General features: G+C 36.8%; 1 non-coding gene and 1 pseudogene across 1 annotated transcript; one reads left to right on the top strand and one right to left on the bottom strand.

Annotated features, from left to right (window-relative positions):
* Positions 1-3,182: 3,182 nt before the first annotated feature.
* LOC143567583 (cytochrome P450 86A1 pseudogene) lies at positions 3,183-4,765 on the bottom strand (annotated as a pseudogene).
* Positions 4,766-5,665: 900 nt separating this feature from the next.
* On the top strand, positions 5,666-5,765 carry LOC143567590 (U6 spliceosomal RNA). The gene has a single exon (XR_013141440.1). It is a non-coding gene; the product is annotated as a U6 spliceosomal RNA (small nuclear RNA).
* Positions 5,766-26,978: the final 21,213 nt, after the last annotated feature.

The following is a 26,978-nucleotide window of genomic DNA, read 5'->3' as shown; positions in this document are numbered from 1 at the left end:
AGAAAAAATGAAGGCTAACTCGGAGCGGCAACGAGAGAAGGATTTCAAGCTCCTCGCAAAGGATCTCTCGCATCTAGATGGGCCCAAACGGGCGTTTTTTTTTTGGGGGGGGGGGGGGAAGCAAGGATAATGGCAAAATACGCAAACGAGGAAGAGGACGACAAAAATTAGTTCTATTTTTTTGTACTTTTTTATTTTTTATGTTTTTTTTTGTTTATATGTTTTTTAGTTTAATTTAGTTAGATTTTTATTATTATTGTATTTTATGTTTAATAAATTTGCTGGTTTTACAAAAAAATTAAAGGGGCTTCGAACCCCTTCACCATAGAGGGACATCTTTGGTGTGAGGCTTTGAAGACCCCGGTGCTCACGTGGCGCTGACGTAGCACTGGGGAGGGGCTTCGAAGCCCCTCACCATATATGATGGTCTTATTTCTCTAATTATTAATAACTAATACTTTAAACGTTTGAGGAAACCATATTTTGAGAGGTAAATTTAATGTATTAGTTATTAATAATTTAGAGAAATAAAACCATCCTCTATGGTGAGGGGCTTCAAAGCCCCTCCCCTCACCATATATGATGGTCTTATTTCTCTAATTATTAATAACTAATACTTTAAACGTTTGAGGAAACCATATTTTGAGAGGTAAATTTAATGTATTAGTTTTTAATAATTTAGAGAAATAAGACCATCCTCTATGGTGAGGGGCTTCGAAGCCCCTCCCCAGTGCCACGTCAGCGCCACGTGAGAACTGGGGATTCAAAGCCTCACCCCAATGATGTCCCTCTATGATGAGGGGGCTTCGAAGCCCCTTTAATTATTTTTTTTATAAAACCAGCAAATTTATTAAACTTAAAATACACTAATAATAAAAATCAAACTAAATTAAACTAAAAACATATAAATAAAAAAATCTTACAAAAAAGAACTAATTTTCGTCGTCTTTGTCCTCGTTTGTGTATTTTGCCATTATCCTTGTTTTTCCCCCCAAAAACGCCCGTGAGGGCCCATCTAGATGCGAGAGATCCTTTTGCGAGGAGCTTGAGATCCTTTTCTCATTGCCGCTCTGAGATAGCCTTCATTTTTTCTTCATGCATGGCTTTGTATTCCGCATGCATCGCTTTTCTTTCTTCATGTATTATCTTGAGTTAATATTTCGAGTGATTTTTTCCTTCGCAAAACTCTTTAAGTGCAAGCTTCAAGTTGTCAAACCGCGCGCTCACATCGGAACTCATCGAGTTATAAATATTTCACCATATATAAACTCATTTAGGCAAATGTAAGGCCATGTTCCCGGTACCCTACTTTGACGTTCGATATACTCATAAACACAGTTCTAAATATCAGAGTGAATTAAAACTTTTGCGGAATAATAATAATAATAATAGTCAACCATTCATTACAAACCTTCATAACTCGTCTTTTTAAAACGTAACATAACATATAATATCAAAACATCATGACAAGTCTTCAGATGCCAGTGTCTTCAAATCCTGTCATGTGTCCCCCCTCAAGCCAGGTGCCTCAGACTATTTAAATGCGTGCATATAAAAAGTCAGCTACGCTGAGTGAGTTCTAGTTAATCAGGCAACATACAATACATTCACATACTTACATACATACGTATCCGAAGATACATATTACATACTTAGCATGGTACCTTTCTTTCGTTCATATTCATCCTCGTCCTCATCTTCATATTCGTCCTCTACTTCAACGGGACAATTATCCCACACGTGTTGAACCAAATCCGCTTTAAGTTGGTTATGTATCTCAATTGATGTGAGCTCGTGAAGGTTTTGCTTTCGTTGCTCTGCGGTTGGTTGAGGGAACTGTTCTGGAATGCTTCCTGGTATATTGTGTTGACATATTGTTTTGCCAGTGTCTTCTAAAAATCATATTATGCAATATGATACACGTATATATGGCATCACTCATTTTTTCCATCGTCCATACATGACATGGATTTTCACATAATGCCAACGTTTTTTAGAACCCCGAAACACGTGTGGGATAGTTCTCATATCCCAAATAGTATCCGTGACGATAGAAGGTGTCGTTGGCTTAAAACGGTAAGACCAGTATGCTTCGGATGATGTAATACTCTAGCAGGACGGACGCGTTGAGAACGTTTATGTCGTTGTTGGAACCGACGGAGCCGAAGTAGGCCGACCAAATCCAGAGGTCGAGTGAATAAATGGCTTGAAGACTAACCGTTGGCACTCCATGGTCACCATGAGTGTATTGACCTCGCCATGCGGTTGGACAGTTGCCCCACTCCTAATGCATGCAATCTATACTCCCGATCATGTCTGGAAAAGAATGTTTGTTTTCGTGTACATCGTATATGCGAGTCAGGTCGTTTAAAGTTGGAATCCTCATATAACGACTAGCGTATAATTTTATTATTCCTATACAAATAAATTATTATAAAATATTTATATTAAAAACAGCAATTAATGTAAACAATTTAAATTTTACCGATGAAAAAATTCTCCAACGCGTCTCGCGTCGTTTTCTCAGCCGTCTTTAAATACTCTTCGTTGATGTTGGTCGTGTTGCCATATGCGAGGATGCGTAACGCCGAAGTACACTTTTGGATGGAAGTGAATCCTTAAAATCCTTTTGCCTCGGGATTTTGTTGAAAATACGTATACTCTCGCTCCAAATCTCCCGTTGAAACATAGTGTCGTTAAATGTAGGTGTGTCGTTGAAGTAGTCCTTCATCAAACGATTATAGTGTAAAACGTACTCATTGGAGTGAGACTAACGATTCTTGTATTCCATGATCATAAACTCAATCCACAAAGATGAATAATTTTTTTATGCGGATTTGACACCAACAATTACAATTAAAACTTAAAAGAACCGATAGATGAAATATCGTATTATATAAATTAAAGGGTATCATCACAAATCATATTTACGTTACAGAAACATATATATAAGAAGTCAACAATGACTCATATTTGTTTAATCATTAATTTTTATAATTTGGAAAGTTCGGTAAGATTTTCACCAAGCCAAACGAAGCACTACAATATTACCAAAAATAAACCAGAAAATGAAGAAAAGAAATATCAGTAAATACCAATCAATGACCAAGACTAAACATTTGAACACACACACATGCATGTATGTGATATACCTTCTTCATACGATCGACCAACCCAAAATCAATGATTTAATTTCCACTTTTGCCCTCCAATGCTTCTATGCTGAGGTGAGGTCGCGTGGGTGCAAGTATACCATAAGACCATGCTTCATGAACAACGTCAAAGACATCTTTTGTTCCACCCGGTGCCCGGGAGCCAACGACAGCCGGTAACGTAAGAGCACGGCGGACACCACTGATTTCATCTGCAAGTAAGCCAAATCCTTCCCCAAACATGTCCTTGGTCCAGCATTAAACGCCACGAACTTGTACCCGTCCTTGGGTGGTTCGAACCTATCTCCGGTCTCCGACAGCCACCTCTCGGGTTTAAACTCCAAGCAATTTTCACCCCACACGCTCTTCATTCGCCCAACCGAGTATATCGAGTATGTCACGGTTGAACCCGCTGGAACTCTAGTACCGTCTGGTAATATGTCGTCGTTGATAACGTATTTGAAATCCTCTGGCACGGACGGGTACAAACGGAGAGTCTCGGCCAAGGCCGCTTTTAGGTACACCAGCCTATCGGCCTCATCGAATATTAGAGGATCCGAAATCCAAGTGTTCGGATCGTTCCCACGCCTATCTTTTAAAACCGTCTTTAATTCGTCGATGATTTTAGATTCAACTGACGGGTTATTCATAACCAGCCAGAAAAACCAGCTGAGCGCGACAGATGATGTGTCGCGCCCAGCCAGCACAAAGTTCAACGCAATGCGTTTCAAGACGTCGTTGGGGAAAATATTCCCGTCGACGTCACGTTTCTTAATGAACCTCGACAAAAGATCATCGGACGGGTTTAACTTACGAGCGGTTAACGCCTCGGTCATGTAGTTTTCGACAACTTGAAGGCTTTTCCGGAGTCTTATTTCCGCCCCAATCCCTAGAAGCTTCTTCAACCGCCAGAGGAACCCAGGGTACAACAGCCGTTGCAGTGTCGCCTCCGTGGCAGAGTCAAAAGCCGTTGCAAACGGGTTTTCGGACAGCTCGGTCGATAGCGTTTCCGGGTCTTTACCGAACGTCAACCCGCATATGTTATCGAACGTTAACCGGAGCAAAAGATCTTGCAAATCGACCGGAAAACGTTCTTCAGAAGCCTTTTCCAAAATTCGCCATAACCGGGTTTTAATAGTCCGACTAAGCCACCTAGCCATGGCTTGCCTGAGCGTCCGAGTAGTAAACTCCAAGGCCGCCGTCTTCCGCTGTATCAGCCAAGTTTCTCCGTCGCTATTGAATATCCCTTGGCCTAACAGATCATGAAACGCCGTTTGCCACGTGGGTCCTTTAGGATAATTGTCAAACCTTGTCCGGAGAATATGTTCAATGTTTTTAGGGTTGCAAGTGACGGTATAGAAGCCTTGTTTACGTGCAAAGTACGGTATGGCGATCGTAGTAGTCTGATAAGTCCCACTACCGCCCAATGACGAGCGTAAGTTTCCCGCGATCCAATCGTGGATTCGGGAGCGGTTTAGGAAGAGAACGGGAAGACTACCGAAGAGAGGGAAGACTTTGGGACCGGAAAGACGAGAGGAGAGGTGGTAGAACCATAGGAAATAGGCTGAAGTGGTGGCTACCAGCATGAACATGATAATAAGGTCAGCTTCCATGTTGGTCACCGGTTTGATGATGAAGAAGAAGGTGGTGGAGATGGGTTTATATCTGGAGAGTATAGAGCATGGGTGAGGTGTATTAATGGATATTTATTAAATCATAGGAGAGGGTTGTTAGGAAAATATATTTATTTTGGACTTTTTGGTTGATAAGAACTTGTGTTTAACCTTTCCACTTTTTTTTATTACATTTCATATTTCCTTCTTTTTTGGCTATGATAAGAGTACATTTAATAAAAAGTGAGTGCTTGTATTACCAAAAAGGGATTTTGTTGGGAGATGATCTAAACTAAGTATGCTTTGTACGTAGTAGCTCTTTAATCCTAATCCTTTTTAAGGTTGCCCATGTAGGGAACAGTTCAAGAGAAAATAACTATTAATCAATTATTTTTAGTTAAATAATTTGAAAAGTTTATTATTGTGTTCATGCGGTCTAATGGTAAAAAGACTTGGGTTCTCCAGCAGATCTAAGGATTTAAGTTAGGGCTTGAGAGGTTGTCAGTTCAAATATCGAGCGCACCTAGATTTTCATTTCTCTGTAAGTTACGCTAGAGAGTTATGCTCTTGTGACGGCACAATAACTGTTAAGTGACAACCGATTGTATGGTTTCCCGTGAGAACACCCAACCCAACTCTAAAGGCGACGTGGACCTGTTTAAGACTACATAGTCTGGTCAAAATAGAGCAACAAGGCTCTCCAATTTAGAAAGTTGGTAGCTTAAACATAATAAAGACGTCGTTTTTATATATAAAAAAATCTATATGATAATTTTTCAAAATTCTTGATTTTTGTGAAAGTGTTTTTTGTCCTCAGTTTTAATTAGTATCCATTAATACATCATAGTTTTAAATAAATATGGATTAGAATTTTTTAGTACACCTTTTGTAGTTCTTTGTATAAATTTATGCTTTGTAAATAAAATTGGAATGATGCATAAAAGAGTCATGACCCATTTATAAGGATGACACGCCAAATCAAGAAATGATCCAAATTTACTTGTAATAGGTTTTGAAGAATGATATTCTACAATAGGGTTACATATAGTTATAAAGCAAATGTAAATTTGCCTTGTTAATCGATTCAATTGAAAGGCGTCAATTGGGTAAAGACTAACGATTAATCGAGATTAATAGAGACTATTCCGGATTAATCGGATTAAAATTTATATGTAAACTTTCAAATACACCCACCAAATTTATGTATAAACTTTTCAATTTTTACCAAAAACGGCGCGTTTTTATGATCATGACTCAGTTAAATTCAAACATCAAGCACTGCTATTGTAGTATGTAATTAAATATGCAGCTTTGACCACCAAATGCATCAGTTTTTTCTTTTCCTTTTTTTTAACGACAAAAAAAAAGCTCCCTTAAGATAAGATAGACGGTGCATATATACCGTATTATCAAAACCCTTTATTAATGACTGTAATGTATACCGTTAAATTATTTATATAGCATAAATACACTAATGATGAAGTATATGTATTTAGTACGAATGCAGTATAATATTTTATGATTTTTATGTAAAATCATGAGTCGAATCATTAACTACGGTTTTTGACCATTGTGACCCCGATCGTATCATTGAATATTAAATCTATATCATTACTAATTGTTTGACTTGGGTTTGGTTTTATGGTTATCGGTTTCTTGATCATTTAAATAATAAATAAATGCATAAAATGCAACTACAGTTTTTCATTTTTAACCACAAATTAATACATAATTATATATTGTATATTATGAGATTAACTCTTACTATTTGGAGAGACTCCACCTTAACAAACATCCATTATAAGCCTTTGGTAGAATACATTAAGTAAAGAATCGATGACATTCCAATAATTAAAATTTTTAGAAACTAGCTAGTTGTCTTTATTGTAGTATTAGTGAAAGCTTAAACATGAGTGCAGCACAACTTAATATAACAGAAGGCTCAAGTAAAATATAAGAAGTTACATAGAACAAAAATTATAAAGCCTAGTAACTATATTTTGCTGTCCGGTTTTGACTATAATTCGAAAATCAAATAGTTGGGTATATGGTTTGAAAAATCCTAAATAAACTGACCAAAATAAAAATATAATAATAACATTTAAACGGATATCAAATCAATGATCGATTTAAACGGTTTTAAAGTTTCAAAGAGAACCGTGAAAATTGGTAATTTTCTACGCATATAGTGAATTCATTGGTAAACTAGGGTATAGACCTGTGTTACACATGGGTGAAAAAACATGTCAACCAACATAATATATTTCAACAACAAATTCAAAATACAAAACTTCTTTAAACTTTCAGACCAAAACGTTAACCATTTACAATGTCTAAATATTAAAAATTTTAAGTTACAATAAGTTAATATACACCAAACCACAAAAAAACATCAACAAAAGACCTAAACATGTTATTTCATATTTAACCACCATCAACTTTTTCAAATATTCTAACTAAAGAAACACATTTTGTTTCACCACCAGAAAAATTAAAAAAACAATATCTTCCAAATTAAATATACCATTAAAATAATAACTGTTTAATAATGTAAGCCCGTATTACACACGGATGAAAGTTATAATAAAAGTAAAAAAAAATATTACATGTAATACATAAATTGAGTTATATTATATAATGATTTTTATTTATGACTTTTAAAATAATTTTTTGATATATTTATACACTATTAATTATAAATTATAATTTGCAAACCATACCTTGGTGTTTGATTTATTTTAAAACAAAACATTTATACCGATATTATTATACATTTTATGTGTATAAAAATGATATTTAAAATAAAATGTTGACATATTAAAAAACATTTTTCTATAACGTTGGAAGAATTGGAGACGAATACTCAAACAATAATGTAAAATTTCAATATCTTTTAATGACTAGTAACATGTGTATCATACGCGTGAAAATTGTATATAAATATATAATAATAATAATAATAATAATAATAATAATAATAATAATAATAATAATAATAATAAATTGATAGTGTAATATTTATAAGAACAAATAATTTTACATTCATTAGAAGGTATCATATTGTTGTTTTTATTAAAACAAAATAACGTATAACAACAAAGTAAAATGTCAACTTAAAACATCTTTCTAATTTAAACCATGAAACCAAAGATATATCAATATAAACTACATCATGATATATGAACTCATAAAGTCTTGTTTATTAAACAATCATCAAAATACAAAGAAACATGTTGTAATTTTTTATAATTGCAAAGAAGAAACCTAAAATCACCACAAAATCAAATTCAATGTATTGTTATTAAGAGAAATAAAAGTACAAATACAATTCACAAACTTATAAATAAATCATAAATCTAAATATAAATCCTTGGAAAGAAAGAACGAAATTTATGATAAGAATTATATAGAGATGGTAATCATATTATCATACGGTTAATAATAAAAGTTGTTTGACAAAATTATTACACGGTTTTTATTTATAGATTAGTTAGATAAACTTTGTAGGGATATGATCGAATTAATTATGATGACAGTTTTTGTCTGAATCTGAATAATAAAATTGAATATTAAAGTGTGTCAGTTTCGATTTAATTTGGATATTCATATTTTTTCAAATTTGGTTACGAAATGATTTATATATGAAAAATCAATATGTCGTTTTAGTTAAAAAAATATTATAACTTAAAAATAACTTGTGACGACACGAATTCATACCGAACAAATTTGATACTCTTTTAAAATTAAAACAACCCATTTCAAAATAATTACAAAATATAAAAAAAGTGGTTAATTAGTCAACTTCAAACAATTGGAAATGTTTTTTATTTTTCAAGTATTATAATCGGGGGTTTATTTTAGACATTAATTTTGACATTTAGGCATAATAAAAATCAAATATAAGAAAATTGAAAGTTTGTTGAAATTGAAGACTATAAAAAACTTTAAAAGTTTGTATTTAATTTGCAAGATTTCATATTTAATCGGGTTTAAATATGTTATGACTATTAACCATAAATTAAGCAATTATAGTGACTATTTAAAATTTGAAAATTTAATATAAATTCGAAATGATTTATTTCAAATTCCGTATTAAGAAACACCTTACTATATTTTCAGTAACATTAAATTTAAAATTAAGTTATAATGATGATTCTAATTTGCATTTCGAATAGAAGATTGAAATTATTAATTTGGGGGTTTATTTTAGACATTAATTTTAACATTTAAGCGTAATTAAAAATGGTCAAATATAAACAAATGGAAAGTTGGTTGACATTGAAGAATATGGAATGCTTTAAAAGTTTGTTAGTAATTAGTCAAATTCCGTATTTAATCGGAAATAAATATGATATGAATATTAATTATTTATTAATTAAGAATAAATTAACCAACAAAGATAATACTTATGTGTTGGTCAAGCTAAGTATTTGAAATCATTAATGCTGGAATTCAGTAATAATGTTGGAACATATTTTAGGCATAAAAAAGCTTTAATTTTATACGTATTTAATATTGATTAATTATGTAATGAATATTAAGCAAAATTTAAGTAACAAAGGCTTGTATTTTAAGTAAATTTGAAAGAAAAGTCAAATGACTATCTTCATTTGAAATTCAAATATCAATTGAAATCATTGTTTTGTATTTCAAAAGGTAATTCGGTAATAAAGTTGGAAAAAGTTTTATGTAAAAAGTATATTAAAACAAATAATGACAAACATGTTTAAAATTGATAGAAATTTTCAATAACATCCACACATGTTAACAATCAAAACATGTTTACAATTAATAAAAATTTTCAATAATATCCACACTCCTTTGAGACAATTTGCTGATTTACAATCTTGGACCGCCAGAAGCTGAAATGAATAAAATTAAATTAATGTTACATAATAAATTTATAATTTATATATACTAAATTAAAAAATAAAAACGCATATTTGGGATTAGCAAGAACTAACAATGGATTTAACTGGAATATGTAAGACAAAAATGCTAATGACCACCTAAATCAACCATGTTTATGAGAATAATTGTAATCAGCACCTAAATTAGCCATTCATTGTTAGAAAGATGAAACATTACAGAAACTTCAACATGCTCATTTAACCTTGGATTTTGATTTAAAACCTAAATACAGTAAGTGATAATCATATTAAACAATGGTCATTAAACTAAAATGAAAGAAAATCTAAAAATATTCAATAATACATGGTCATGGAACCTTAGAGTAGAAAAAATATTAAACCGGTGGAAATGAGAACCCGTCGCCGAAGTGTGGATGTAAAACGCAAGAGAGATAGAGAGAGTAAACTAAAAATGTTTATTATGCTTTTTAATGTTAAGGTATATATAATGTAACATCCCGTTTTCTAGTTTCGGTTAATAAACGAAAGTATGAGTTATTATGAGTCGGGATAGTGTCGGGTTAAATGAAATTGGGTTATGGACTTAGGTTAGAGGAAAAGAGGAAAGACCATGGGCTAAGCCCATGATCCATAATTATATAAACCTTAATTACCCATTTATATCTCATTTCACACATATTACATACACGACCAAAACACACACTTAAGCTCTCTCTAGTCTCTCTCTCTAGCCGAAACATAGAAGAATAACCGATCTCGATCCAAGGTAATGATACTATGATATTGTATGAGCTTAAACCGTTATATATAGTCACAAAACGACAAGCCGACACCGTTAAACCGTTTAAGTCACGAGATCCGGGTGGATTCGGGTATAAACCGAACCTAAGATGAGCTTAGGGGTCACCCTAGCTCAGATCTGGGTCGAACGGGACGAAAAACGATGAAAAGCGGTGTAAAACGATGAAAATACGTTTTTCCGGTGAGTTTTGCGGTATTCCGGCGATGGCGGCACCAGAAAAGTTATGTACGAGGAAATGAATGTCAGGGAATGTTCAGACATTCCTGACCTAACCCTAATTCGTTAGCGGAAAAATAGTGAACTAGCATGTAGTTCGTTAAGGAAATAAGGACGAACTAGCTCATTCGTTAAGGCCCTTCGTTAAGGCCATTCGTTAAGAGAGGGACGAATGAACCCCATTCGTTATAGGGTTCATTCGTTGACTAGGTCAGTTCGTTAGAGGTTTATTCGTTATGCAGATCAGTTCGCTAAATGGGGTAATTCGCTACAATAGTCAGTTCGTTATGGGGGCTAATTCGTTAAGAATCCCCATTCGTTGAGAACGGAATAACGAGCTGGATGTTTGGAAGAATGACAGAACAGTCCCTGGCCTATAAAAGAATGATATAATTAACCATTAACCCTTGAACTTTTAAGTTAGTAAATTAATATGTATGAATGACGTATGTATGAATATGTATGATGTATGAACAATGTAAGTATGAAATGCTCATGGTACGTGAACGCTCTTCGGAGATTGCACATATTGTCAAGGAAAGTATGTAAATGACATGTATGTTATAGTAGCACGAATGTAGGGAACCGACCATAATAATATCGGCCGAATGAAGGGAACCAACCCTAATGGTATCGGCGAATGAAAGGAACCGACCCTAATAATATCGGTGAACGTAGGGAACCGACCCTAATAATATAGGCAAAAGTTATAGGGCGGAATGCTCTTTAAAACGTATATGTATGAATGAAAGTATGTAAGTAAGTACGAAAGAAAGAATGAAAGTACGTATGTAAGTAAGTGTGTAAGAAGATATGAAGGTATGTACCTCCGGGTGCATATGCTAGTATGTGAATGTATTGTATGTCGCCTGATTAACTAGAACTCACTCAGCGTAGCTGACTTTTAGCAGGCACGCAGGTGAGTAGAATGGGGCAACTTGCTTGAGGAGAAGCACATGGCATGGATTTGAAGACACTGGCATCTCAATGAAGTTTTATGTTATGATGTTTTTATAAGACAATGTTTTAATATTAAATTATTTGAATGTTCGTTAAAGGCAAGAATGATGGATATGATAATATTGGTTTGAATGTTTTAATATTACGCGAATGTTTTTATTAACTCTGATATTATAAAGTGAGGCACCGGTAAAGAGGCCTTACAAGTTGGTATCAGAGCAAAGTTCGAGAGATTTAAGCATCCTACATGCTTAGACTCGAACAGAGAATGAGATTAAAGTAAGAAAAGAAAGAAGATGCCAGTACGGGAATGCCATGTGTCACTCAAGCAAGTTAAGTAAAGGTAAAGTATGTGATTAAGTTCTCATGTAAATTAGAATGATGAATGGATGTTTGCGTAATTTCTAAAGAAAGAATGTATGAACTATAGCTTAATGGCTAGGGATAGGAGCATGTGATGATATGAACTGATTGATTGTCTAACTGTTAGAGGTAGAACCAGCACAAATAGATTCATAAAAGGAAGTGTATAGGACACGGAAAGTAACGCGATCAGCTAATCACAACTGGCCATTGTTATTACCTGTTAGCCTTACTATCCTTGTACTAAATGGTTCCTTAAGTGATGACGTTTGTGTTTCCTTATAGAATACGAATGGCTGGAGCTAAGAAAGCTGCTGGAAAAGGAGGGCGTACAGGACGTCATGGTAGGCCACGTGTTGCCCGAGAACCGTCAGTAGAGGCAGCCACTAACAATGAAGGCGAAGGAAGTGCAGCCGGTGGAAATCCGAGTAACAACGAAGGGTATCAACTTGACCCTGCCGTTCAAGCTGCCATTGCTCAGGCGGGTAGCAGCTGCTGCGAAGAACTGGAACCCTGAAAAATCTGCTGAGAAGTCGGGGGAAAAGAGTAAGAAGGATGATGAGGAGGAAAAGGAGGAATCAAGTGTGGTTAAGTCGGTAAAGGTTGATGATAGGAAAAGGGGCCGTGGTGGATGCAACTATAAGTCTTTCAAAGGCTGTGATCCACCAAAGCTAACTGGCTTAGGAGACGCAATCGCTACTCTCCAATGGATAACCGCGATGGACACAATTATCTGAATTAGCGAATACCGTCCTGACCAAGCTGTGGGGTATGCTACCCAGTCATTCGGTGAGGAGGCGATGTACTGGTGGGAGACGGTTGAGAAGAGGAAGAGTCGAGAAGAGATCAAGGCCTTGAGATGGGACGATTTGAAGGAGTTAGTGATGAAACGATTCGGTGCTGATGCAGAGGTAGAGAAGGTTGAGATGAAGTTCTTGAGTTTGAAGGCGGGTAAGATGACGCACCGCGAATACCTCACTGAATACAACTGTCTGTCAAGGTTGGTGCCAGACATGGTGAACACCGAGGCCAAACAGATCAAATGCTACCTTAGGGGACTGCCAAAGAATGTTTGTGTCTTGGTCAAGGCTGGTAGACCAGGTACTTTTGATTCTGCTGTAAGGCTCGCGGAAACGGTTTATAAGGACTTGACAGATGAAGTGTCTATGAAAGAGAAGAAGGAGAAGAAGTGGGTCTCGCCTGCCAAATGACCTGGTACTCAAATGTGGAACCCCAAGAACAAGCAACCGAGAGTGTGGGAAAAAAGGTCATGTAGGACGTGTGGAAAGATGCATGCTGGAGAGTGCAAGTGGGGCACTGGGTCTGAGGTGTGCCGCAAGTGTGGAAAGTCCCATGGTGGGGAGTGTAGATTAGGGTCAAATGCCTGCTAAAAATGTGGTAAGATGTGGAACTTTGCTCAAGATTGCTATGCGAAGCCCGCGTATTATAAGTGCGGACAGACAGGTCACTTGGCGAGGACTTGTACGAGTGGTGAAGCTGGAGGGAGTGAGAAGAAGGATGCTGATCAAGCAAGGCCAAGGACTAGAGCCTACATGCTGACCCAGGAACAAGCTAGGCAGATTCCTGATGTTGTGATTGGTACATTCTTAGTAAACGGTATTTCTGCTTCAGTATTATTTGATTCAGGTGCGAATAGAAGTTTTGTAGCTACGAAATTTAGTAAACTAGCTAAAATGAAATGTTTCCGAGTGTCTGAAACCTTCATAGTAGAAACCTCTAGTGACACCTCGGTGAAAGTAACGAAAATGGTTAAGGACTGTAAGATAGAATTAGAGGGACATGAGTTCCCTGTTACCTTGTATGTCATGACCTTAGGAGGGTTCGATGTAGTTTTGGGAATGGATTGGTTGTCCGAGTACGAAGCTCAGATAGTATGTAAGAGTAGGATAATAAAGCTAAAGTCCTTGGATGGCAGTGCGGTGACGGTTTATGGTGATAAAGAAAGTTCAGGGCTTAACGTCATTTCGATGATAAAAGCCGAAGGGTTATTAAGACGAGGGTGTGGTGCCTACCTGGCGTATGTTGTCAACGCTACGGCCGAGACGAAAGAAATGAAAGATGTTCCTATCGTGTGCGACTACCCAGAAGTATTTTCTGAGGATCTTCCGGGGTTGCCACCGGAACGAGAGATAGAATTCCAGATAGATTTAATACCAGGAGCCTAGCCCGTCGCGAAAGCGCCTTACCGTCTAGCGCCGTCCGAGATGAAAGAATTGATGTCCCAACTGCAAGAACTCCTCGACAAAGGTTTAATAAGGCCAAGCGTTTCCCCGTGGGGCGCGCCAGTATTGTTCGTGAGGAAGAAAGATGGAAGTATGAGAATGTGCATAGACTATCGCGAGTTGAACAAACTTACGGTAAAGAATAGATATCCTTTGCCAAGGATTGACGATCTGTTTGACCAACTGCAAGGGTCAAGTTGGTTCTCACGAATAGATCTCAGATCAGGCTATCATCAGTTGAAAGTGAAAGAGGCAGACATCCCTAAAACAGCGTTTCGGACGCGGTATGGACACTACGAGTTCCTTGTAATGTCATTCGGTCAAACGAATGCTCCCGCAGCATTTATGCACATGATGAATAGGGTGTGTTGGCCAATGTTGGATAAATCAGTTATCGTCTTCATCGATGATATATTGATTTATTCTAGAAGCGAGTCTGATCATGCTGAGCATCTGAGAGAGATGTTGGAGACTCTGAAGAAAGAGAAGTTGTATGCTAAGTTTTCGAAATGCGTGTTCTAGTTGCAAGAAGTGCAATTTCTAGGTCATGTGATTAATCCTGAGGGGATTACCGTGGACCCAGCTAAGATTGAAGCGATAACTAATTGGAAAACTCCACAGAATCCGACTGATATACGAAGCTTCCTAGGGTTAGCTGGCTACTATAGGAGATTCATCGAAGGTTTCTCCAAGATAGCTGCACCGTTGACCGGTATGACCCGAAAGTCGATAGTATTCAGTTGGGGTAAGTTTCAGGAAGAGGCTTTTCAGGAGTTAAAGAAGAGACTCACGCAAGCTCCAATCCTTTCTTTACCCGATGGTGACGAGGATTTGGTTGTTTGTAATGATGCTTTTCATCGTGCGTTAGGTTGCGTGTTGATGCAACGAGGAAAAGTGATAGCTTACGCGTCTAGACAGTTGAAAGTTCATGAGAGTACTTATCCGACGCATGATTTGGAGCTAGCAGCAGTAGTGCATGCTTTCAAGATATTGAGGCATTATCTGTATGGTACTAAGTGTACCATTTATACAGATCATAAGAGTTTAAAGTACTTCTTCGAGCAGAAGGAATTGAACATGAGGCAGAGAAGATGGTTAGAATTGAAAAAGGATTATGGCTGTGATATTAAGTACTACCCTGGCAAAGCTAATGTGGTCGCCGATGCGTTAAGCCGTAAGAATGAGGAAGTCATTGCAACAGTGAAGTCATACCAATTGATTATGAATTCAAGTCTTTTTGCAGAAATCGTCAAAGTGCAAGCAGAAGTGCTGGTAGATGAAGGGCTAGTAAAGAAAGAAAGGATTTCCGGTCAGCAAGACGAGTTGATGGAAAACACGCATGGTGTTAAGACTAGGTTTGACCGTATGTAGATTCCACGCCATGGAGATCTCAGAGGTCGAATCTTAGATGAAGCTCATAAGTCAAGATATTCGATTCATCCAGGAGCTACGAAGATGTACCAAGATTTGAAAAGAGACTATTGGTGGCCAGGAATGAAGAATGATGTGGTAGATTATGTCAGTAGGTGCTTAACTTGCTTACAAGTCAAGGCAGAGCATCAGAAGCCTTATGGGAAGATGCAACCTTTAGAGATACCAGAATGGAAATGGGAACATATCACCATGGATTTCATAACTAAGCTACCTCGTACAGCTAAGCATCATGATACCATCTGGGTAGTTGTGGACCGTTTGACCAATAGTGCTCACTTTCTGCCTATACGAGAGGCTATCTCGTCAGAAACGTCGGCAAGCTTGTTCATTAAAGAGGTTGTATCCAAGCATGGAGTACCGTTATCGATCGTGTCTGATAGAGATACTCGTTTTACTTCGAGGTTTTGGAATAAGTTCCATGAAGCCATGGGAACGAGATTGAACATCAGTACGGCGTATCATCCTCAAACAGATGGACAGTCTGAAAGGACGATCCAGACCCTTGAGGATATGCTACGTGCTTGTGTTTTAAACTTTGGTGGAAGTTGGGATGATCATCTGCATCTAGCAGAGTTCTCCTACAACAACAGTTACCATTCAAGTACTGGCATGCCACCATTCGAGATGTTACATGGAAGACGCTGTAGAACTCCGGTATGTTGGGGAGAGATTGGTCAAAAGGAGATGGGAAGTTTGGAAGTTGTTCAAGAAACTTCTTCAAAGTTTGATCGGATTAAGGCAAGAATGAAAGCTGCTCAAAACAACAAAAGTAGTATGCTGATAAGCGGCGACAAACGATTGAGTTTAACGTTGGTGACAATGTGATGCTCAAGGTCTCTCCTTGGAAAGGAATCATCCGTATTAGGAAGAGGGGAAAGTTGAGTCCGAGGTACATTGGACCGTTCAAGATCTTAGAGCGAGTAGGTGAAGTGGCTTATAAGTTAGATTTGCCAGAAGAGTTAGAAGGAATTCACTCAACCTTCCATGTTTCCCATCTGAGAAAATGTCTGGCTGATGACACGTCGCACGTTCCATTAATGGACATTGAGGTTGATGAACGGCTGAACTACATCGAGCAACCAATCGAGATAGTTGATCGCAAGGAGAAGCAGCTTCATCGTAAAGTTATTCCATTAGTAAAAGTGATATGGAAGCATCGTAAAGGATCGGATGCCACTTGGGAAGTTGAAGAAGAGATGCACAAGTTTTATCCAGATTTGTTTATGTAATAGTTAGGTTTCGGGGACGAAACCTCTTTAAGGAGGGAAGACTTGTAACATCCCGTTTTCTAGTTTCGGTTAATAAACGAAAGTATGAGTTATTATGAGTCGGGATAGTGTCGGGTTAAATGGAATTGGGTTATGGACTTTGGTTAGAGGAAAAGATGAAAGACCATGGGCTAAGCCAATGATCCATAAATATATAAACCTTAATTACCCATTTATATCTCATTTCACACATATTACATACACCACCAAAACACACACTTAAGCTCTCTCTCTCTCTAGTCTCTCTCTCTAGCCGAAACATAGAAGAAGAACCGATCCCGGTCCAAGGTAATGATACTATGATATTGTATAAGCTTAAACCGTTATATATAGTCACGAAACGACGAGCCAACACCGTTAAACCGTTTAAGTCACGAGATCCGGGTGGATTCGGGTATATATTGAACATAAGATGAGCTAAGGGGTCACCCTAGCCAGATCTGGGTTGAACGGGACGAAAAACGATGAAAAGCGGTGTAAAACGATGAAAATACGTTTTTCCGGTGAGTTTTGCGGTATTCCGGCAATGGCGGCGCCGGAAAAGTTTTGTACGAGGAAAAGAATGTCAGGGAATGTTCAGACATTCCTGACCTAACCCTAATTCGTTAGCGGAAAAATAGTGAACTAGCATGTAGTTCGTTAAGGAAATAAGGACGAACTAGCTCATTCGTTAAGGCCCATCGTTAAGGCCATTCGTTAAGAGAGGGACGAATGAACCCCATTCGTTATAAGGTTCATTCGTTGACCAGATCAGTTCGTTAGAGGTTTATTCGTTATGCAGATCAGTTCGCTAAATGGGGTAATTCGCTACAATAGTCAGTTCGTTATGGGGGCTAATTCTTTAAGAATCCCCATTCGTTGAGAACGGAATAACGAGCTGGATGTTTGGAAGAATGACAGAACAGTCCCTGGCCTATAAAAGAATGATATAATTACACATTAACCCTTGAACTTTTAAGTTAGTAAATTAATTAATGATTTAAAATGTTAATGGAAAATGTGATAAGACGGTTAATCGACCCCAGCCAGGGGCTCTTCCCCTTGGACCCTGCTAGGGGTTGTCGCCCCTAGACCCCGCTGCCAGGGGCGCTGCCCCCGGACCCCCGTTCGTTGAGGGCTTTAACTAAACTAGAAACGCGATGTGAGTAGTGATAGTTAATTGATACGTGTAATTGTTATTCAGTTAGTCGATCACAGCTAAGGAAAGGAATAACAATTAACGGTGAACGTAATCGAGTTCAGATGAGTTTCTAGCCCCACTTCCTTGTTATGTTTTCGGGGCTGTGTGCATACTCGATGTGATAGTCAATACACTTACCTTAGGTGGTAAGTGTATGCCTTGTATGATTTATGTATGACGATTGCTTGACGGTGCGTGAACTATTTTCGGATATTGCATGTGCCGTCAAGTGTTAGTTATAGGTGTGATTGATATGTATGATGTATGAATGACGTATGTATGAATATGTATGATGTATGAACAATGTAAGTATGAAATGCTCATGGTACGTGAACGCTCTTCGGAGATTGCACATATTGTCAAGGAAAGTATGTAAATGACATGTATGTTATAGTATCACGAATGTAGGGAACCGACCCTATTAATAATATCGGAGAATGAAGGGAACCGACCCTAATGGTATCGGTGAATGTAGGGAACCAACCCTAATAATATAGGCGAACGTAGGGAACCGACCCTAATAATATCAGCAAAAGTTATAGGGCGGAATGCTCTTTAAAACGTATATGTATGAATGAAAGTATGTAAGTACGAAAGAAAGAATGAAAGTACGTATGTAAGTAAGTGTGTAAGAAGATATGAAGGTATGTACCTCCGGGTGCATATGCTAGTATTTGAATGTATTGTATGTCTCCTGATTAACTAGAACTCACTCAGCGTAGCTGACTTTTAGCATGCACGCAGGTGAGTAGAATGGGGCAACTTGCTTGAGGGGAAGCACATAGCATGGATTTGAAGACACTGGCATCTCAATGAAGTGTTATGTTATGATGTTTTTATAAGACAATGTTTTAATATTAAATTATTTGAATGTTCATTAAAGGCAAGAATGATGGATATATAATATATTGATTTGAATGTTTTAATATTCCGCGAATGTTTTTATTAACTATGATATTATGAGTTGTGTTTATGAGTAAATCCAACGTTAAAGTGAGGCACCGGTAAAGGGGCCTTACATATAATATGAAAAGGATGAGTTGGCATACTTAAGGCATGAAACATGTGACATGCCATCTAGTTGGCATCTAGGTGGATACCCTAGAATGATTCTAGGTGAAAATATTATGAAAAATTAACTATCAAATTGTTTAGATGTTAGAATTTAAAGATTTATATTATGTTTAAAAAATCTGTTAGTTAAGATTGGTAAAATTATAATACGTTTTTTATTATACATTATTGTAAAAATAGTGACATTAATATTTTGTGAAACTTGGAAAACAATTTATAATAAATGAAATTTTATATAACTTTGAAAAGACTAAAAAAATTATTTTGACTTTGAAAATAATTAAAGGTTTTAAAAAATATATATTAATGTTCGAATTTACGTAAAACTAAATTAGGTTTAAAGTTAAACGTAATTAATATATATTTTTTATTTTTAATAATTAATATATACTTTTGAATTATGAAATTTTACTAAAAATATATTTTTAATAATTTTTTATTTTGAATTGTTAAATTTTAACTTTAATCCTGTATATTATTATGGTTAGGTTTTTTGAAAATTGTTGAAAATTCAAAAACATGTTAATATTGTAATTGAAACTCTTAAAGTGTGTAAATTTTGTTAAAAAGAAAGGTTGTTTCCATATAATAAAAAGATGACACGAATTTGAATTCAAATCGAACAATATCATTTTCATTAGTTTTAAACTTTAACAACTTTCCAAATAATAGTTTAGTGCATTGATGGTTGGTTAATTTGTATATATTTAAGTTCGTTTATTTATTAGTTTTAACTGTTTATTGCGGGAACTTCGATACTTCATACGTGTTTATTGTATTTCATGTCATAGACGTTAAAGTACCTAATTTGGACATGTACGAGCACGAGATGAAGACCCGGGATAATGTGTGCTAGTGTATGATCAAAACTAAAGAATCTGGGTAAAAGTTGGTTTAGCATATCATTTGCTGAAAACAAAGTATCATATGCTGAGCATAAGAGGGAGCGTACATCAGGAGATTTTAAAGTATTGTATGCTGAATTAGAGTATCATACTCTAAAGTAAGAGTTCCATTTGCTGAGCCAGAGTACCATTAGCTGAAACTAGAGTACCATATGCTAGACCAAAATAAACAACGGGATTCGCATTTTTGAAACACTATATAAGAATAAAACTAGGGTTTGGAGAATAACCACTTCCAGGCAGTTTACAGAGCTAGAAGAGGGCGACTCAACCATTCCAGATTATACTGAGACAATATTCAGGTTCCATATAATCATAACTGAAGATTCCATGATGTCGAGGCTCGGCTAATCTCTCCGATTCATTCCCGAGATGTAAAGTTTGTATTTTATTCAGTTTTTAATGTAACCAAGAACATACAATTTGTAACTATCGTTGATTGATCTATGAGTATTGATATTTAGTATTGATGTGCATTCAATCGGTTTAGGTTTACGTTGATCAGAACGATTAGTTTGTCGGTTGCTATAGTAATTGCTCATAGGGTTGATTTGACTAGATTGGATACAACAAAACACACAATTGCCCTTAGTTGAGTCATACTGGCAGGGACCATTTGATAACCAGTGCCGTGTGTTAGCGATTGTTGGCGCCTAAGGTTTAACTCATTAATCAGTTTGTGATAGTTAATCGGTTAGGTTGCATGAGAAACTGTTAAATTACATTCTTGAACCTCGGGGATGATTCATCTTTGTTAATTGCTTGAATTGGTGAAATTGATTAATCAGTATTAAAACCAACTTATTTGCTTGTGTGATCAGCACTACAATCTGTTACTTCATAATATTAGAAATCTGTTGCACGATTACATTGACCACATACTCCTTGGGTTCGACACCCTACTTACCCTAGCTTGCTTAGGTGATTAGGAACTGATATTAATTGTTTTTTACTAGATAGCGACAGTCTTGCATCATGCATGTTATATTTTGCTTCAATTTTTTAATCATTTTTATTAACAAAATTATATGTTACTAACATCATTTACAATATATAGTTTAATGGATAATTACAAATCGTTGTTGAACATCATCATCTTCACCATCAACTTCAACTTCAACATGAACATCCTTAACACCAAAATGCGGATAAGTACTTGTATGCTAACTAACCAATCACGATATAATAGATAGGTAAGGATGATATTGAAGTTATCATAAAATGATTATTAAGCTATGAGGTTCATTTTATTGATCCATAATAAGTTAATAACAAAGATAACAAAAATGAAACGTAAACATATGAAAAGAGTAGGGAATCAATTGAATTAGGATTTACAACGACTGATTGCGTTTATAATGGACAACAAAGATTTCGATTAAAATTTCAAATGGTAAGGGTTTTGATAACCTACGATTTAAATTAACTTAAAAAAATCATCAATTAGAAGAAAGTCTGAGATAGATAGAAGATTGAAATTATGATTGAAGAAGAACTAGAGAGGCAATTAGGGTTTTGAATAGTGGTAGGAAATGAGAATGATTGTGACTGATAAAGGATATAAAATAATATAGTAGTTAAAGTTCCGGGTTGTTGGGTTAACGGGGAACCCATAACCCGTGAGAATTAACACTTAAATGAGTGGCCGGGTATTTTAAGTAATAGTTAATGATTAATAAGGAAATGATCTACATTGCATATAGGTGGCATCCTATGTAGACAACCTAAAATAAATGTAATATGGACTAATTGTAATACTTTAATATATTAGTAAAATATGAGTATGTATCCTACAATTTTAATGACTCATTAGATAGTATATGTAAATACAACAAAACAACAATCAAACGCAGGTCAAAAATTTCATTAATCGTGACGCCTTTAATGGGGTCTAAACAATATAAGAGAAACATAGATTCCTACATAAATACTCTAAACAAAGACAAAAACAAAAAGGCTAATTACTATATATAACCGATTGAGCCATGTCTCATGCACGTTTTTGAATGAGAGAAAAAAGTGCCGAATCCTCTTTTCGACTCTAACTCTCTCACTCTAGTCGTTGCTTTTCTTTCTGTTACTTTGAAAGTAGCTGCTTCAGCTTTAGCCACTCGAATTATTGATATTCCTTTTTATTTCTCATCAAACGAATGGCATCTTATTCTGGAAATCCTAGCTATTCTTAGCATGATATTGGGAAATCTCATTGCTATTACTCAAACAAGCATGAAAGTATGCTTGCATAATCGTCCATAGGGCAAATCGGATATGTAATTATTGGAATAATTGTTGGAGACTCAAATGATGGATATGCAAGCATGATAACTTATATGCTATTCTATATCTCCATGAATCTAGGAACTTTTGCTTGCATTGTCTTATTTAGTCTACGTACCGGAACTGAAAACATTCGAGATTATGCAGGATTATACAGGAAAGATCCTTTTTTGCTCTCTATTTAGCCCTATGTCTCTTATCCCTAGGAGGTCTTCCTCCACTAGAAGATTTTTTCGTAAAACTCTATTTATTCTAGTGTGGATGGCAGGCAGGCCTATATTTCTTGGCCAACCATTAGCCACATTAATTTTTTTTTTACGTTTTTGTTTTGAGACCGTAGTGAATATAACCGAAACCGACTATTATGTTTTAGTTTCACTACAGTATTGAACATAATCGAAACCGATTGAATTTGTGTCAAATCAACGCCACAACGCACGGAACCGAAAAGTTTGGCTTTTACCGATTAAATAAACGTCGTTTTATTATATATAACAATTGATAACTTAAGTGCTGCTAAACTCTGATTGAGCCACTTGGCGGCACCATAATTATCAGCTGCATGTTGAATTTTGTTTTGTTTTGTTTCTTTATTGTTTTTTTATTGTTTTTTTTTGTTTTAGTTCTAGTATCGTAAAGAAATAAAGGAAGTCGACCAAACATTAAGTTTGTGGTTTTTTGTTTGATTAACTTCTGGTAACGTAACAAATGTGATGGAAACCGATTGACTCTGCCTAAACTCATCTCCTCAACAAAAATCGTTTTATATTATTCGTGTTTTACCAACACCCTAATTTATCGATAGACACCACCCCATTCGTGTACCTCAATTTTTATATTATTCGTTTTTTTTGCTTTGGTAACGTAGCGAAAACTAACCGAATGTCAGTTTTATTTCTTTAGTTCCGGTGTCCTAACGAAGGTGACAGAAACCAACCTAATTCATGTGGACTCGCCGCATTTTGTTTTAAATTCGGTACCGTAATGCACATATCGAAAACCAACCAAATGTCAATGTTTTTTTTTGTTTTATTGTGTACATCATTTTCTCGACGCCCGAGATCAACAACACTGGGGTCTTAGGTGGTGTTAGTCGGTACAACCTGACATTAGGTTACACCACCCATTGGTCCACCTCAATTTTTATAACTTTTTTTTGTTTTGGTACGATAACGCGCGTTACCAAAAACGATCGAAGTCGTGTCCACTTACTGTCTCAACGCATGGGACCGATAACGTTTGGATTTACTATCCTACCACAGCGCTACGCGCCAGGTAAAACACTAGTTAGCTATATATATATATATATATATATATATATATATATATGCCATGATTAAACCGGCATCAGGGCCGGCTCCGAGAAGGCGAAAATTTTTTGGGCCAAATGCGAAATTTTTTTCGGGCCTTAAGTAAAAGAAACATTTTGTTGGGTTTAAACAATTTAATTTTAATTGGGCTTACTTGATTATGATTTGAGTTGTGTAAAAACATTTTGTATTAAAATAAGCTTAAAATTGTCTCAAATAAGAATCCAAGGATGTGGATCATACTTGTTCTCCAATACATTTCCATCAATTCCTTAGGATATGTATCGCCTCTGTGGTGGACTGTCCCAACATGAATCCAAATTGATTTATCGTAACCTAAGGCTCTCGTCTAATTCTAACCCCAATAACTCTTTCCCATAGCTTCATAGTATAATTAGTAGCTTAATTACTTAATAATTCCCAAAATATTAGGTGTCTTGTTTGTTTTTATAAATAGAGACTACGACACCGCTCTTCCAATTATACACATCTTACCAGTTTTGAATAAAATATTGACTTCGGTAGCTAACCACATAACTCATTCCATTCCATGCCATTTCCACATGTAGATAGGCATGTTGTCTACGCCAACTATTTTAGTCCATCTCACATTCTTAAGTGCAATCTTCTCCTCTTCCAATGTGATACTTTATAGTAACACTTATTCCGTTGTCATTGTATAGGTGTCTTGGTCATTTTTATCTTTGACCAATACCCAGCCATCCTCACCCTTTATAAACTTCATAGCCCCAAGATCCTACCTTCTATGCTCCATAGCTTTGGAAATGCTAAACATATCATGTTCCTCCTCCTTTGTTTCTAGATATTCATAAACCTACTTGTAGGTCATGTACTTTGCTTCTGACACTACCTTCCTCACCTCTCTATTGGCCTTTTTTATAAGTCTCTCTCAATCCCACTCACTCCTCATTCATGCACCTCAAAAACTCTCTAAAACTTTCATATTTTATCCTCTATTTTGTCTTGCACAACCTCATTCCACCATCGGTAGATACATGTAGTGAATAAAATAGTTCCCAAATATTTGGTGGTTTTCATTTTATCCATTCTATGACATACACATAAAGGGGTGGTGCCATTATCAATCATATTAAACGAGTGAACATAAAGTGAAGAAGTGGGGTCCTGCACCCACCTAAAAGGCAACTGAAGCTTCCGCAGGTAGACCTGCACACTCTACGGAGCAGTCATAAGCACCAAGTACGTAAGTACATAGCGTTGATAGACATTCAACCTTGCGCCAAACATTCCCTGACATTCCGAGAAGGTTGACTCCAAAGATCTTCCTAAGTATGGTGCAAAAAGGAAGTATCTCACCGAAAAGGAATTCCAGCCAATAGGAAGCTGACAATGCGTCGTTAATATTACTACATAGTACAAATTTCGTCATTAGTCAGCTACTTTGTTCACCAACTCTCCTTGAGCACGTGCAAGCTCGTTGATTTGTGGATTTCCTGACATAGCAGCCTACCCATACCTTCTCTCATCCTATACGGCTATAAATACCACTTGATCCCCAACAGTAAAAGGATCTCAACTCTTCCACGAGAACACTCACTAGTGCTATGCGATATCTTGTGTTTTACTTATATCAAACCTCCCATACTGTTTCTCACGACGGAGGGTGGTTACGAGAAGATACACACATCATATTCTCGTAGCGAGCTCACGATGTTATGTTTTGTAGGTGGTTATACTCTCATCAGCCAGATTATATTCTAACCCCCGCAGAAAAGACTAACCTTAACCTAATGACTAAGTGATTAGGTTGAGGGTTAAAATATTGTTTCTGCATTGGCGACATCCGTGGATTTTGCTAGAACTAGCTTCTATCAAAATTTTCAAACCTTCGGTTGAAATGAGTGGTAAAGAACCTAAACCATAGACGGTCCAAACATCGTTTGGCCAACAAGGGTAAAATCCGGTGCAAGACATCATTACAAACAACGCGGAAGGCATTGCTAATGCTTCCAAACTTCTGCCTAACCATACCATCACGGATAGTACGAGATTCCGCCCACGCCAGCAACCTCCCTCACTTTCACCAAGAATCATGACAAGATGGAAAGTTAAGCAGGAAAAACTAATGGTGAAACAGCAGGAAAGATTCGCCTCTGGAGGAATCCAACCTCGAACCTTGTTCGGCGTAGCATCGAGTATCAACAAGGGTGATGACCAAGACGAGGAGGATGAGGAAAACGAGTCAGCTCCTTGGCTACACAGGGTGACAGAATCTCATTCCACCCGTGTCCAGCAGCGAGGCGGCCGTGGCGATGCCCAACCAGGCAATTAAAATAGAGTTCAACGCTCACGCCACACCGCCTCCTCAATAAGGGATGATCCTAACTATGAAGAGAGTCATGAAATGGCAAGAGCTCATGACATGCCTAACAAACGTGTTATCGAGTATCACCCCGATTAGAACGTTAACTTATCCAAACCATATATGCCGGTATGCTCGGCAGGAAAGTGAAAATTCGTCAGAAATACCGTGGAGGCTGGACTCCCTGCGAATTCAAATATCCTGCCAATTGTAGGGAAATACGATGGCTTGTCTGACCCATATGACCATCTACAAACCTACATTGCCGCATGCATGGTCTCAGGATGGGCCATGTTGTTATGGTGTCACATGTTTACATTGCCTCTGGAGCCGCGAGCGTGTGGTTTGAACGCATGCCCGAAGAACGAAACAACGATTGGGATGATCTGGCACATAAGTTCACCCAACACTTCAGCCAGCAAAGGCGTCATATCAGCACCCCGGCAAACATTTTGAATGTCACCCCCCGATACAATGAAAGTATTGAAGATTTCATCACCCACTTTAACGGGGAGGGACTCAATATTGGTTGAATCAGCGAAGAACTCATGCGCGCTGCCTTTTGGCCGAACGTACGATGTGATGACCTCATCCACACCCTCACTGGTCACGATGGTATGTCACAGAGTTGAAGTGTTACGCCCGCACGGAAAAAAGCTTGGGAAGAGATCTTCCACGCAGCGATGTGCGAAAGAATCTCAACCAAGCAAAGAAGGACAAGAGGAATACTGGATTTGTCTGGTTAAAAATAAACCATGACTCGGTGACTCCTGCCCACTCATCGGGCAAAAAGGTAAGCAAACAGCGCAACAAAGATAAAGATGAATGTCGCTTACCAAAATTCTTTCCGAGATCATGCTCTCCGAAGGCATCGAGTTCAAAAAACCACAACCGTTGAAACAACGGGGCAAATGTGGATATGGCCAGGTATTGTAAGTATCATGAAGCCCATGTCCATAACACTAT

The sequence above is a fragment of the Bidens hawaiensis genome, unplaced genomic scaffold, assembly GCF_021521415.1.
Source record: "Bidens hawaiensis isolate Kalapana, Puna unplaced genomic scaffold, B.hawaiensis_p1.1 tig00023446_1, whole genome shotgun sequence".
Lineage (NCBI taxonomy): Eukaryota > Viridiplantae > Streptophyta > Magnoliopsida > Asterales > Asteraceae > Bidens > Bidens hawaiensis.
Note: the sequence above shows the minus strand (reverse complement) of the source record. Positions and strands in the feature narration are given on the sequence as shown.